The 12,551-nt window shown below is 48.8% G+C and overlaps 1 protein-coding gene across 3 annotated transcripts in view; it reads right to left on the bottom strand.

Annotated features, from left to right (window-relative positions):
- The window catches only part of GPAT2 (glycerol-3-phosphate acyltransferase 2, mitochondrial), a 1,306,638-nt gene that overhangs the window by 913,289 nt on the left and 380,798 nt on the right, over positions 1–12,551 (bottom strand). The gene's annotated exons all lie outside the window — the stretch shown is intronic.

Genomic DNA, 12,551 nt, shown 5'->3' with positions numbered 1-12,551 from the left:
AGACTGTCTGTCTAGTTGATTATGTGTTCTTTTTTGGAACTTAATGTAGTATAAAGAATAATTAAAACTAATCAGCCAAAATGATGGGCTAGGATAAACGCATTCATTTTCGTTTATTTCCTTACATTAGTAACATTTTTCTAAAAAATTGGAGGATAAGGTACAAAATGAGATTTTAGCCACCATTTTATTGAGACCATTGCTTCTAATATGCTTTCCGCCCAAAATGTCTTACTAATAGGAGATTTTAATTAACACTTCAATGATCCCTCGGATACAGATATGTCCCATCTCCTAGCTGATCTAGGTACGTTGGGCCTCCGTCAGAAAGTTATAGGGCCCACACATTCAGCTAGCCACTCTTTTGATTTGATTCTTACAAACATCAGTGCATTATACTGTGAGTCACCCCTTCTCCTCACATGGACCGATCAAGCACTGATCTGTTTCCAAATTCCTTATTTGGAAACATCTGCCTTGAGTAAACCCAGCAGCAAAGGAGCTAGGAGACAATTGCATCATGTCTCACCAAACTATTTCTCTCTTGCTTTTGACTTTCCCAAGTCCAGACAGAACCTACATGTTACTCAAATGCTGGCAGAATTTCAATCTGCTTTCAATTCTGCCTTCGATAGTGTTGCTTCCTTCAAGAACCCGGAACAATACTACGCTTAGAAGTCTTGTACCCGGGTATACCAAAGAGTTTAAAGCTGGAAAAGCTTTCTGCTAGAAATTATAGAGACACTGGGCCCCGGAGCTATGACTCAGATGGTAAAGATGGTCTGTGCATACCATCAAAATATCAAATAGGCACGTAAATTGTATATCAGCAAGAATTGTTTAAAACGCTTAAGGAATTTATCCATCGTCCTGCCTGTACACAACCCCTTTTAGCATTGCAGGAACTATGCAACTCTCTTGCTCATTACTTTGTGGAGAAGAGCAATTTAATCTATCAAACATTTTCGAATATCACTCCCCAAATTTAGTGCGAAGTACAACAACAGCCCCTTCCCTAAATCCAGGGATTATAGGCTGGACAGTTTTCAAACTTTTACACTGAAGCAAATTCAGCAGGTGCTCGAAAGAGCAAAATCTGGATCTCCAAAGGACCCATGCCTGCCCAGGAATATAACCTTATTGGCTAGCCAGCTTGCCCCTGCAGTAAATTTGTAATTTAACACTTCGATAGTCAGGTATTATCCCTCCAACATGGAAATCAGCACAGATTAAACCAATAAAAAAAAAAGAACAACGTGGGTCCATCAATCGGATTGTAGACCGGTCTCTCTACTCCCTCTTTTAGGTAAGCTACTTGAAGTATTAATCAACAAACAACTGACTAAGTATCTTGAAGACAATCAAATTTTAGACCGCTTACAATCATTTAAAGCCAAGCACAACATAGAATCAGCCTTGGTTCTTTTAACTGATATAATTAGGTGCTCACTGGATGCTGACATCCCAGCCGTGTTCGTGCTCTTAGACCTATTTGCTGCATTTGATACGGTGTCCCACACAAAGATACTTCAAAGATTGGGATTACGGAGTCTGCCTTGGCCTGGTTTCAGGACTTCTTGAAAGACAGAAGGCATTGCATCACACTAGGAGACTTTAAAATCCAGGCCTAGGTGGGTTGAAAAAGGGGTACTACAGGGGTCATGTTTGAGCCCTACATTGTTTAATATTCATATGGCACCCTAGACAAGGTTATTAGCGCATACAGGTTAGATACAGTGTCATATGCTGATGATACACAGTTGGTGATTTACTTCGATGGAGACATTGACAAAGTGAAGGTATGCTTCATGGCTGGTATGAAGGCGATTGGAGAATGGATGTTAGATAACTTTCTCCAGTTGAATCCAGGGAAAACTGAGATTATTCTGTTTGGGAAAGTCCAAGACCTGTGGACCACAGATTGGTGGCCTCCGGAGCTAGGGAAGGCCCCCACTCCAAGTAAGGTAATAAAAAATCTTAGAGTTAAGGTAGATCAGGAACTAAATATGAGGGAGCAGGTTCTATCTACCACAGGCACTTGCTTTTTCACATTACGCTTAATGAAGAAAGCCCTGCCGTTTCTTCCTCTGACAGCCAGAAAGACCTTGGGACAGGCTCTTGTGGTAAGTCGGCTGGATTACAGAAACGCGTTACTGGCTTCTGACAATGAGTCTCCAATAGCCAAACTACAAGTTGTGCAAAACACGGCTGATCTGCAACCAGCCTCCCAGAACGTCCTCGACTCCTCTTCTACAATCCATACACGGCTGCCAGTAATGAAAATAATTGCTTCAAAAATGTGTTGCTTAACCTATAAAGCTCTGCATGGAATAGGGTCCTAATACCTCAATCAGAAGCTCAAGCGTCATCATTCCACTAGGAATCTGCGTTCCAGTGATAAAACACAAGTTACTACTTGTGTAACGATATATCTGTAAGAGACATTAGTTAGTGATAGATTCCTTACCTTAGAATATTCCCCAGGCGTCAGTCTGGATCCAGAAAGTTTTCTGCTTAGCAGTACCTCTGCGAGCCAATAGGTGGCGCCGTGCACCTCCGCGCCTGTCACTGGTCTCGTAAGTGTCGGGATGACGTCACGGAGGCTACTTAGGTGCCACCCATGCGCGCAGTTCTGTACACAACATTCCGCGCCGAAACGCAGAGCCATGCCAGAAACCGACCTTTGGTGCAAAAAACTAGGGCCCTAAAAGGGGATGACCTTAACCCTAGTAATCGTTTCGCAGAACGGGGAGGATGGGTGGGGCGGTAAGGAATCTATCACTAACTAATGTCTCTTACAGATATATCGTTACACAAGTAGTAACTTGTGCATCTGAAAGGCCAAAGAAGCCATCCCTCCGGACTTGGCTGTCCAGGCAGTGCATCTGAAAGAGACACGTTAGTGATAGATTCCTTACCTTAGAATAGATACCCCACCAATACCAACCCCAGTGGTGGGTCTGCGAACAGAATTACACCAGGAAGTCACGGAGAACAGAACGGCCAAAGAAGCCGTCTCTCCGGAATTGACTGTCAAGGCAGTAGTGCTTGGTAAACGTGTGCACGTAGCTGCTTGACAAATGTCCTGCAAGGGAACGATGAGTCCCAAGGCAGTAGTGGCTGCAGTTGCCCTGGTCGAATGGGCACGCAGCCCCACAGGAGGCTCCTTCTTGGCCAAGGAGTAACATACCTTGATGCACAGAACGACCCACCGAGAGATGGTCAATTTGTGCATAGTGCGACCTTTTTTGGCGCCCACGTAGCCAACAAAAAGCTGATCATCCACCCGGAACTACTGTGTAGGCTGCAGGTAGAATGCTAGCGCATGTTTTGGGTCCGGGCAGTGGAGCCTCTCCTCTTCCCTTGAAGGATGCGGAGGCGGAAAGAAGGTTGGTAAAGTGAGGGTCTGCCCGATGTGGAAGGGCGTGACAACCTTTGGCAGAAAAGAATGACGGGTCCTTAAAACCACCGTGTCCGGATGAACAGAAAGGAAAGGAGGTTTGGAAGAAAGGCCCTGGAGCTCACTCATTCTTCTGGCAGAGGTGATAGCAACCAGGAAAGCCGTCTTCAGAGTAAGGAGCGCACATCTGAAAAGTCAAGACAAGATTTAAGTCCCATTGAGGCAATATGAAAGGCACGGGAGGAAACGTGTGTGTAATGCCTTTGAGAAAGCGGTTAACAACCGGGGACTTAAAAAGAGAAGGCTGATCAGGTAGCCTTAGGAAGGCAGAAATGGCAGAAAGATAGCCTTTGATAGTGTCCAGAGAAGAGCTCTGCTGGGCCAAAGAGAACAGGAACAGAAGAACCTCAGAAAGAGGGGCTGAAAGGGGATCCACAGCATTTGCTGCGCACCATGCCACAAATCTGTTCCACCGGCAGGCGTATACCGTTTTGGTGGAGGAAAGCCTGGCTGCCAGAATGACATCACAGACTTCGGGAAGAAGGTCAAAAGCTGTCAACTGTTGCCGCTCAATCTCCACGCATGGAGATGGAGGCTAAACAGGTTCGGGTGGAGGACCATCCCCTGCCTCTGCGACAGAATATCCTCCCGAAGAGGCAGACGGTTCGGGGGATCGATGTTCATACTGAGTAGCTCGGTATACCATACTCTTCGAGCCCAGTCTGGAGCCACAAGAATAACTTGGGCCCGGTCGCGCCTGATCTTCTTCAGCAATCTGGGCAGAAGTGGTATAGGCGGAAAGGAGTACAACAGACCGCAGCTCCGGTCGAGATGAAAAGAGTCTCCGAGCAAGTGCCGCCTTGGAAATTCCAACGTGCAGAAATGATGACATTGCGCCTTCTCTTCGGTGGTGAATAGATCTAGCCAGGGCTCTCCGCATTGCAGAAAGAGACCTTGCACCAAGTCCAAGTTCAGACGCCATTCATGATCCACCATGCCCCGGCGGCTGAGTTCGTCCGCCCATGTGTTCAGAGAACCTGCCAGGTGTTGAACCACCAAGATAATGCCTTGATGTTCCGGCCTTGTCCAGAGGCGCAGAGCCTCCTGGCAAAGGGTCCAGGACCAATTGGAATGTGATTCCGCACTCTGAATTTTGTTTGAATGGTGTATTTTGATTTTTCAATTAGTTTCAATTATTTCGGTGGTGCGTAGGTGGGTTACCCTACTGAGCAATAGGATAAGTACAATATGAATGTCCATGTGGTTCCTGTCACTCAAGAATCACCCCTGCCTCGCACTCCTTTATATTTTCCTTAAAAAGTAACTCCAATCAGGTAAATATGTTCATTTTGTTTTATTTTCAATTTTTATCATTGTTTTCAGTATTCATGATTTCTTCCTTGTGTATTGTTATCATACCACATTATAATCATTTTATACTTCCCAATGCATTTCAAGCAATAATGCCCTTCCTCAGGGGATTCTTTCTCGCTTCTTCCGGATAGTGCCGCTAATGGCCAATCAGGGCGCGCGTTACTCTTATTCTGTGTTGCTCTTCGAAGGAGCTAGCTTCGAAGAGCAACACAGAATAAGAGTAACGCGAAGAAATCATGAATACTGAAAACAATGATAAAAATTGAAAATAAAACAAAATGAACATATTTACCTGATTGGAGTTACTTTTTAAGGAAAATATAAAGGAGTGCGAGGCAGGGGTGATTCTTGAGTGACAGGAACCACATGGACATTCAAAGGGTCCAGGACCCCACCCGCCCTGCTTGTTGTAATATCACATGGAGGTGGTGTTGTCCGTGAACACCTGCACTACACTTCCCCGGACAGAGGGAAGGAATGCCTTCAGTGCAAGCCGGATTGCCTGCAGCTCAAGAAGGTGGATATGGAGCCGGGAATCCGCCGGAGACCAGAGGCCCCTGATCTCCGCCCCTCCCATGTGGCCTCCCCATCCCAAGAGGGATGCATCCGTCACCACTGTGTGCTCCGGTTGGGGAAGGGAGAGGGTCCTGCTACTGACCCAATTGCGGTTCGTGAGCCACCACAGCAACTGTTGTGCAGCGCCCTCCGAGATCTGGACGTGATCGGACAGGTTGCCCTGATGCTGTGCCCACTTGAGCTTCAGGTCCCACTGCAGAGCCCGCATATGCCATCTGGCATGTGTCACTAGCAGGATGCAAGAGGCCATAAGGCCCAGAAGCCAGAGGGTCATCCTGACTGAAACCCGGGATAGAGGCCGAAAGAGCGGAATCATAGCCTGAATATCCCAGACTCGCTGCTCGAGAGGATAAACCCAAAACAGCGTTGAATCTAGATCCACTCCGATGAAGGGGAGCTTCGGAGAAGGACTCACGTGCGACTTCGGCACATTCATGGAGATCCCCAGCAAATGCAGGAGGTCGACTGTAGTCTGGAGGTGGGAGACGACTGCCTGGGGCGAGCCCGCCTTCAACAGCCAGTCGTCGAGGTAGGGGAAGACTGACACCCAGGAACAGTGCAGATGAGCTGCGACCACCGCCATCACCTTCGTGAACACCGGAGGGTTGCTGGTAAGGCCGAAGGGGAGCACGGCAAACTGAAAATGCTCCTGGCCCACCATGAACTGCAGGTAACGCCGGTGGTCCGGCAGGATGGGAGTATGAAAATAAGCATCCTGCAAGTCCAACGCTACCATCCAGTCTCCAGAGCCAGAGTCAGCATCTTGAACTTCTCCTTCCGGAGGAAGCGATTGAAGTCCCAGAGGTCCAAGATGGGGAGCAAGCCCCCCTTTTCCTTCTTGGGAACCAGAAAGTAGTGGGAATAACAACCACTCCCTACTTCCTGATCTGGAACGTATTCGATGGCCCCCTTGGCCAGGAGGGCCATGACTTCCTGAAAGAGAAGAGCCAAATGATCCCCCGACATGCGGTGTCACCGAGGTGGCATGGCAGGAGGGGAGGACAGAAAGGGGAGCAAGTAACCTTGGCAGATTATCTGCAGCACCCACTTGTTCGATGTGATATTGCCCCAGTGGTGGAGGTGGTGACGGACCCTGCCTCCCACAGGCGTGGGCCCACTGAAGCTCGGATTAGGAAGGTTTTGAGGCAGAAGCAGCATGGGGTGGAGGCGGACTGACCCGCACGCTGGTTACCAGACCCGCCCCTGCGGAACCCCCGTCCGCGGCCTCGCTGAGGCTGGTTCTGCACAGGCTTGCGGGAAGAGCGCGCCTGGGTACCCCTGCCTTGGCCACGAAAGGAACGAAACCCCGGCGTGGCAGGGTTTTTCGAGGAAAGACCCAAAGACTTGGCCGTGGGACGAGAGTCTTTAAAGCGCTCCAGGTCATTGTCAGCCTTATCACCAAAGAGGCGGGAGCCATCGAAGGGCATGTCTATGAGCAAACTCTGGACATCGGGTGAGAACCCAGTGGAACGCAGCCAGGCGTGGCGCCGCAACGCCACTGTCATGGAAATCGCCCTGCCCAAAGAACCAGCGGTGTCCAAACCACACCTGATGGAAAAACTTTGCCGCATCCTTGCCCCCCGCAATCGCTTGAGAAAGGACAGCCTGGAACTCCTTGAGCACTGAGGCAGAACCTCCGTCACCGAATGCCACACCGCGTGGGAGTAACGGCCCAATAGGCAGGCGGTATTAACCGACCTCAACCCCAAACTGGCTGAGGAGAAACACCTCTTGCCATATTGGGCCCGTCTCTTAGAGTCCTTATCCGGTGGAGCCGAGGGAAAGGCACTCTGCAATGTCTGAATGACCAGGATCTCAGGCGTGGGGTGGGTGGTCAAGAAGGCCGGATCACTAGGCGCCGGGCGATGACGCCTAGCGACGTTCTTATCCACCGGTGTCCCCGAGGCCGGCCGCAACCAAGTACCCACGGGGACTTCGGTAAGGGCCTTATTGAAAGGGAGCAGCGGCTCGGACGACGTCTGGAGCACTTCCGTAAGGAGGTTGGTCGTAAGGGCCACCGTAGGGAGGTCGAGATAGAGACTTCGCAGCTCGATGCAGCACCATAGTGTAGGAAGCGCCCTCCTCCATAGTAGGCGGAGGCGAGGCACACCCCGGTCAGAAGACACATCAAGTTCACCCGCATCTTGAAGGTCATCCACCCAATACTCCTCGGAGTGACACTGCCGCGCAAGGGGGTCCTCGGAGCCGTCCCAATCCTCATCTGGCTCCGGAGTAGAAGGAGCCAGCTGCGGCGGCAGGGCCGGAGCCGGAGAGAATGTATGACGTTACAACGCATGCTTTTACCACGCATGCTGTTACAACGCAGGTTTTACTACGCATACCATTACAACGCATTACACTTGGGGGTGCTGGATAGTGAATAGTTCAATTTACTATTCCAACTCCAGTCCCCGTGGACACTACGGAAGGTGTTGGATAGTAAATTAAACTTATTCCCTATCCTAGAGCGCCCCCCAGTGTAATGCGTTGTAATGGTATGCGTAGTAAAACCTGCGTTGTAACAGCACTGCGTTGTAATAGTTGCGTTGTAATGGTTGTAAACTGCCGGAGAGGGGGCAAGCGGCGCCAGGAACGGCGCCCGGAGCCGAACCGGAGATGCATCCCAATGTGGATCCCAGGTCAAGATGAAATGGTCCGAGAACCGGGGCAGGGGGGGATAAACGGCACCCAGTGCGGCGCCTGTGGCGGCGCTGGGGCCGGAGCCAAGGGCAGCGCCGGGGCCGGAGCCAGCGGTGCAGCACCTAGCGGCGCCGGAGCCGAGGGCGCTGGATCCAGTGGCTCCGGGGCTGGCGCCAGCGGGCCAACAGGATCTGGACACAGGTCCTGGACACAGGACTGTGGGCCCGCAGGCGCGCTGGCGGGAGCCCGAGGCCTAAACAGGCGGTCCATGGCAGCAAGAAACTCTTGCACCTGTTCAGGAGTCGCCGACGGACCCGGGTATAGCAGGTAGGCCGCGGGACTCCCGGGCTCCAGGGGTGGAGCCACTGTCCCCCACGTCCGCCTTCGAGGAGCGATGGGGGAACGCCGGAGAGCAAACACGCTTCTTCAACTTCTTCTTATGGCGTCGCTTACCGAAATCTGAAGGTGAAGACTTAGAGCCCAAGGAGCAACGGCTCCGGTCCCGCGAACGGCCCCTAGACCCGGAGCGGCAGTGAGAAGAGTGCCAGACCTCCAGCAACTTCCTGCGCCGCTCCTGTACGGCCTTAGGAGCCATGGCACGGCAGTCCCGGGAGTCATGGTCGGTCTCCAGGCAGTAGAGGCAGACATCATGGGGGTCCGCCACCGACATATTACTGCGACAGGCCCCACAAGACTTATAGCTGGGCATCCCTACGTGCACCAGGAGACAAGAAAAGGAGTCAAAAGTTCCAAAAAAGTGGTAAAAAAATTACCGAGGTACATGCTCAATCCGGATCTGCGCTTTCGGCGCAGAAAAAGAAAGAACTGAAGTCAGCGCGCATGGGTGGCGCCTAGGTAGCCTCAGTGACGTCATCCCGGCAGTTACGACACCAGTGACGGGCGCGGAACCGCACAACGTGACCTATTGGCGTGCAGAGGTACTGCTAAGCAGAAAACTTTCCGGATCCAGATTGACGCCCGGGGAATATTCTAAGGTAAGGAATCTATCACTAACGTGTCTCTTTCAGATAAGCTTCTTGTGATACCACGCATTCGACGATCTAGATGTGGTTGCAAAGCCTTTTCATATGTCGCTCCCACCTTATGGAACAATTTGTCATTCTCTCTTCGAACCTGCCCTGACTACAGCAACTTCAGGGAAAGCACTACAAACAGAACGGTTCTAGATCCTATAGTCTTGAGTTCCTGCGCCGAGATACCCATGTAGGGGTGATTCATAAGTGACATAAAATTGTATTGTATTGTATACCCAGTCTGCATGAAGTCTCTTACCGCAAGATCCACAGGATCTAAAGAGTCTTTTCATAGAAGAATCTGACATGGTAACCAGGAACAGGAGAATATATTAGAAAATTGAAGAAAACTTGGGGGAGCTCAGGGAGACTCCCTGTCACATGCGGTAGAAAATAGGAGGAACTCAGTCTCTCTCTTAGAAGTGCTCTACAGGGTCCTGTAATATGATTGGGTATTACTCAAGTTTGGTTCTTTTTCATAAAAGGATATGGCTAGGCAATTGAAAAGACTATTCATTGCACTGTAGCCTATAGTTATATCATTTACTGCTTTTATAATGGTACCATATGACTCCCGCTTCGATGACTGGGATGATTCAAGCATGTGAATCTCTGAAAGATCAAGTACTGAGAACAAGCATAAACAATGACAAAATGTTTGTTGTTGGCAGCCTACCGTATGGTTTTGTCAAAGCTTGTTTTGCCTTGTCGTGGTTTTGCAAAACTTTATTTTTGGGGGAACTGCTAGGCCCTTGATTTTAAAAACAAAATAAAAAAAGTTGGATTAAAGCAAAAATATTTTTGGGTTTCAAAAAGCACACGGTGCCTTAGTGGGTGCTAGTACTTTATGGAACTACTTTGTGTGTGGATGTGCTACTATAGGGCAGCAATCCGTAACTCATAGCAAAGTCAGCCAATGGCCGAAGGGGGCTTACACACTGCCCCTTAATGTATGCTGGAGTGGGTGGAAGACAAATGTGAATGACAACCACGGACTGATGAAGTCTGGCTGAATACACTTAGCAACTATGTTATACACAATGTTTGTAAAATCAAAAGGATTTGGCTAGCAAAGACTTAAAAAAGCCAATCTGTCAGTCATTGGCTGCCAGATTCTTGCTTTTGGTAAAAAAGGTATGAAGAAGAGATAGAAACGATGACGGACACACAGGGTTATAAAGATAGAGCACCCTCATGAGCTTATATTCAGAGTTCTTAAGAGCTGCTGATAAGGTGTGAAAAAGCAGCAGTCATATAAACAAAGGCACTACAAAAGGAATGTACAGCAGCACTAGAAGGAAAAGGGAACTGATAATGCTGAAATGTGCCCTGTGCTCACATCTGGTAGAATGCACACTATCATACACATCAGGGTCTACAAACAAAGACAACACTAAAGTAATAGAAAAGACAAGACAAAGCCACTGACACTGAAGGCCACTACATTGTGTGTGGATGTGATATTTGTGAAAGGGCTAAATGCAGTAACTAAAAGAGAAGTTAGCTAGTGGCTAAAGTAGGCTCACCTTTTGCCAAATGCCGTTGTGGATAGAAGCAAGATGAAAATTGCACAACAGACTGACGGATGAAGAGAGTTGGCTGAAAGGTCCTTTAAGTAAGTATATTGTACATATAATATTAATAAAATCAAAAGGTCCTTGCTAATGCCAAACAAACAAATCTACTGCCAGTCACTCACCACATCACTGCCCTTTTGGACTGGGGCACTGATGTACAATGAAGTATTTTTCCTGTCTGTAAATCAGTGCTGGAATTCTGCCCACATTATATCAAGGTCAAAATAAACAAGCTATTGTTAGTTGTTTTTTTTTTTATGAAGACCTTTATTCACATCGAAAGATTTTACACAGCTAGGAGCCTACAACCCGGAGGCCGGCTGCGTTAGTGCAAATGACAGATAACAAAAGTAAGTTTACACAGGCTCGTGGCCGACAACCTTCTGTCCGGCGGCGTGTTGCATAGAAATTAGGTCTTGTTTCGGAATTTTGTTGGTGCACAAAATGCACAAAATGGAACAACACAGAACGCAAAACAATGAGACAATCATGTACCATTAGTCCATATCAAATATCACGGAATGTAGTATATTATATTCATACAAAACACATACCCTGTTATTCTTTCATAGTGACTCAACCCGTTGCACTTTGAGGCGAAGTCTCACATCGGTCATCCGTCCCATCCCCCAATGAGTGCACATATGCAGTAAGGTATCCCCAGAAGTCTCGTGGTCTAGAACGCATCGGCAGTTCCTCCTCGTATGTCTGGAACTTGTCCCTACAGCTGGACATGTCTAGCAGCCATTTGGATACGGTCGGCACCTTTGTGAAATTTGCCTCTTAGCCAGTAACAGTGCAACCGCGCAAAACTTACGTTTAGTTGATTTAATGTGTGGAACTATACCCAGCAAGCAGATACGGATCGTACAATCTACCTTGGCTCCTATCATGGCGGAAACTCTAGTGGTGACTTCCCCCCAGTAATCATGGATTTTGGTGCACCCCCAGGCCAAATGTGCAAAGTCCGCCCCTCCGGCACCACATCCTTTACATCGATCATCGTCCTGCATGCCGAATTTGTGCATGCGTGCAGGAGTATAGTACGCCTGGTGAAGAAATTTATAATGGATGATTTTAAGGTTGCCATTGGGGGTAAGAATTTGTGTCAGTGCGCATGTTTGTTGCCATTCCTGTTCCGTTAAAGGGTCCTCCAGAGCCTGGTCCCATCTGGACTTAGCCCTTTCAGTAGAGTGCGGTATTTCCGCCTGTGCAGTCTTGAGACCAGGTGTGATAGGTCTTGAGTTGTGATAATTAACTGTAGTGTGTCTAGGCAGTCTGGTTCGTTAGGAAAGGTGGGGTATAGCTCCGTCATGGCACGTTTTAGCCTGTAATGCGTGAAACTGAACATCTGTGATTTGTTCTGAATGTAAGTCAAGTCTGCATGCTCCACAAATTTGCCATCGTTGAACAGATCCCCCATCCGTTCCATGCCCACCTGCTGTAATAATGACATGCCCACTTTTTCGCACGTGACCGATAGGGCAGAGTGATCATGCAAAGGCATGCCCGGTGCGTATAGAGGGGTTTTGTGTGCGAGGTGTCCAAGGTCACGCCACGCCCTAATTGTGGTGTCTATTGTGTTGATGTCTTGGGCGTGTAGAGGTTGTCTCTTGTGTGATATAATAGCTGATAGAGGGATAGGCTTCGCGTCTCCTTCTTCAATCGCAGTGTGAGTGAGGTAAGGCACCGAGTGATACCAATAGACAGCATATTTAGCCTGTGCGCACAAATAGTATAGTTTAAAGTCCGGCACCCCGAGTCCTCCCTTCGCACAGGGGAGTGTTAATGTTTGGAGATCTATGCGCGCTTGCTTGCCCGCCCATATGAGCTGTAGTACCAGTGATTTTATGCGACGGAATACTTCCCCGGGAGGGGTAATTGGGACGTTATTGAAGAGGTATAAGAGTTTAGGCAAGATATTCATTTTCACTATCGCGATGCGATCCG

This window comes from Lissotriton helveticus, chromosome 11 (assembly GCF_964261635.1).
Source record: "Lissotriton helveticus chromosome 11, aLisHel1.1, whole genome shotgun sequence".
Classification (NCBI taxonomy): domain Eukaryota; kingdom Metazoa; phylum Chordata; class Amphibia; order Caudata; family Salamandridae; genus Lissotriton; species Lissotriton helveticus.
This window is presented reverse-complemented; position numbering and strand designations above follow the sequence as displayed.